The sequence below is a fragment of the Trichosurus vulpecula genome, chromosome 1 (genome assembly GCF_011100635.1).
Source record: "Trichosurus vulpecula isolate mTriVul1 chromosome 1, mTriVul1.pri, whole genome shotgun sequence".
Taxonomy (NCBI): domain Eukaryota; kingdom Metazoa; phylum Chordata; class Mammalia; order Diprotodontia; family Phalangeridae; genus Trichosurus; species Trichosurus vulpecula.
This window is the reverse complement of record NC_050573.1, coordinates 224,026,123-224,029,517: the sequence shown is the minus strand read 5'-3', so window position 1 is coordinate 224,029,517 and position 3,395 is coordinate 224,026,123. Positions and strand designations below refer to the sequence as shown.

The following is a 3,395-nucleotide window of genomic DNA, read 5'->3' as shown; positions in this document are numbered from 1 at the left end:
AAAGGAAATTTCGTTCAAAAATAAGAACAGATATGTAAGTTACTAGTTATTGATATTCTCTCAATCACTTTTTTCATTATTAATATGATCTGAAGTTTTTTTCCTACATCTTTAGTACCTTCCCTTTCTTCTTTTGTTATCCAATAGAGTCTGAGTCTTTATGACCCCATTTGGGGTTTTCTTTGTAAAGATACTGGAGTTGTTTGTCATTTCCTTCTCCAAGTCATTTTACAGATGAGGAACTGAGGCAAACAGGGTCAAGAAACTTGCCCAGGGTCACATAGCTAGTAAGTATCTGAGGCCAGATTTGAACTCAGGAAGATGTCTTACTGACTCCAGGTCTAGCGCTCTATCCTCTGCTCTGTGCAAACTAGCTACCTTTCCTCTCCTTCAGGTATCTTGAATATTGATCTGTCAACACCCCCACCATTGTGGTGCCTCTACTATGGCTCTTCTCTACTTATATTTGGCTCAATCTGATTACTTCTTCCATTTTTATTCCCATTAGTGACCTTTTATCTCTTCTCTAGTCACCACTGCAACTCTGATGTTAGGATCCCAGCATGGTAGTTCTATGGTCCTTGGTGGAGCAATTTGTTATAATGGTTTTTATAAATCTTTTTTGATTTTTCTTCATCATTTTTCCTCAGGATGATGCATTGGCAGCCACAATGCAGTTTATGTTGCTTTTTAGTCATTAGGGAAAGCTCCGACTTCAGAAATGGTATGTCTTGATATTGGACAAAGAAAAGAAAAAAAGGACAAGATAACTTGCTTAAGGAGTTTTAGCCTGCAAACCCCAAATGTGCAGTTCTTGGGAGTGGCAATATCTAAAGATTGTCAACAAAAGATATGCTAGCTTGTATTTCTGCTGTACTATTTAAGATCAGGTCAATGAACTAATTACCCTGGAAATAAATCATTGCTTCGTTGGAATACTTGACAAATGTTTTGGCAGTATGTGTGAACTTGATATCATCTTTACTATTCTGGATGAGTTTCTTTCAAGAGGAGAAGTTCAGGAAAAATATATGTAAGGCCATTTCACAGGCAAATGTGCTGCAAGAGGAAGCTGAAACCCTATGTAGTGTTTTTAAAGAAATTAGATTGACAAAAGCTGTCTCCCGTGTTGATGACATGATGTGGTCTCACATACTGTAGATGCTTACTGCATTCGTATCAATGTTTAACTAATGGTGTAAGATGCTGTTTGTCAGTATTACTATTTTGCTAAGCAGCTCCATTCAGGCATACATAAAAACACTACACTTTTTCAAAAGAAAATAAAAAGTATTAATCAATTTTTAAGAGACTTAAATGTTAATGCAAATGGGATGTTCATGCAGATGGGATCTCTTTTCAGTATTTTTAAAGATTGAATTATGCCAGTTTCTCATTAATTTTATTTCTATGTGATAATTATGAAAATACATATAAAATCACTGTCAGTAAGCAAATTTGTTGGTATTACTGCATTCCAATTGAAAAGAAGCTACATATGTATTAACTTAAAGTAAATGCAACGATGTTTCAACATGTTTTTATGCACCCAAAGACTAGTGTTACATTTTGGTGTTTATGGGAAAAAGAAAAATTGACTGATTTTACATACCAAAATGATTCAAATTTTAATATTATCACTGAAAGTTAAATGCACATATGTATAACAAAGATACCTATTGGGGACCACATATCTTAAATCAGTAGCTTATTGAAAAATGTATGTTTCTGAGACTAAAGGGATATTACATTAAAGGGAATACAGGCTACTTTAATCAGAACAATCGTATCTTACACTGACCACTAGTTAAAGGCATAAATTTGGACCAAAGATACTATACTCCAATATAATACACATAATGCATATTATGAAAATGGTTAAAGACATTATTTTCTCTATAAGATTCTTTTAAGCATAATTTTACAACTTAAATAGATTATTTTTATACATTATACTACCACTATTTATCTCACTTTTCTGTGAGCTAATGAAAATTTCTACTTAAATAGGCTATTACAAATTAAAATTTTGATTTGCCTAGTATTAGCACTTTTTCAACATAAACTTGACTGAGTTCACAACATATCACATGACTAAGTTTGCTGTAGTGTTGGTATTAAGTTGTTCTGCTTAGCTAAATTTTCCCTATACTTTTAAAATTAAGTACCACTGATTTATGACATTTCTTTCTCCTTTCATGCCACTTCCTAGTCAGAAAGTATTCATGATCTATATCTTTCATGTAACAGTGTTAGTTGGATGAGACAAAACTGCAATAGTGGGGCTTATTTTTTAAAGCTGTTATAATTCAGTTTCAATACCATTTTCACATGTATTTAAACATATCTTCAAGGTTTACACTTGTATTTATTTGTATGTGCTTGATTGGAATAGCTTTGTGATTGTGATCAATATTTAGCCTGTGACCATTGTCTTATCACATACATTAGTTGTAATAAATGTCCACTCTTACAGCAACAAAAAATAAAAAAAGAAAAACATCTTATTAATAAGTTATATTCTTACCCAATATTGCTTTTTGAAGCTATCTGGTATATTTGCTGCCTAAAATATCTTCTGGACTTTTTGTGATCTTGTGGTATTAATTGTGATTCAATTTCTAAAACTTCTAAATCCATTTCCTATTTTTTTTATTGTCAATTTTGTGTTTCAATAGTTCAGGATTGAGTTGTTTCAACTGTATGCCATATCTTTTTATCACTGGTATAGTCAGTTGCCTGACTATATACAGACATCTAATGCAGGGATAACTGTCTCTTCAATAGCAAGTATTTTTTTCTGTCTGTTAAAACATATTGGGGTGGTGGTTTTTTTGGGAGGAGATTGTTATTGGTGCTTACCATGTCCAGTGACTACCAATTCTTCATTCAAAAAGGTGTTCATGATATAAAGGCATATGTCTTCTGGTTAATTTACAAATCTTAGGACATTAATTTTTTCTTGATCTATGCTTTCTAATGTATTTCTGCCCACTCAACTTTTCCCACCTTTTCGATGAAGTCAACATGCATTCGTTAAGTATCTACTATGTACCAAGCACTGTGCTAAGTGCTGGGGATGCAAAGAAAGGTAAAATACAGTTTCTATTCCCAAGAAGCTAACAACATGCAAATAACTAGGATGACTTGAGAATCATCAGCACAGAGATGATAATGAACCCACAGGACTTGATGAGATCACCAAGTGAAAAAGTATAGAAGCAGAAGAGAAGAGGCCCAGGACCAATGTGACACTTGTGCTTTGCAGTTGTGACCTGGTGAAGTTCCAGCAAAGGAGAGTGAAGACTAGTCAGATAGAACAGAGAAGAAAGGGGAGTGTGATGAAAGCCTGGAGAGAAAAGAGTGTCGAGGAGAAGAGTGTAATCCATAGTGTT

The 3,395-nt window shown here is 33.6% G+C and overlaps 1 pseudogene; it reads left to right on the top strand.

Annotated features, from left to right (window-relative positions):
- The first annotated feature begins 671 nt into the window (after positions 1-671).
- LOC118836162 lies at positions 672-1,161 on the top strand (annotated as a pseudogene).
- Positions 1,162-3,395: the final 2,234 nt, after the last annotated feature.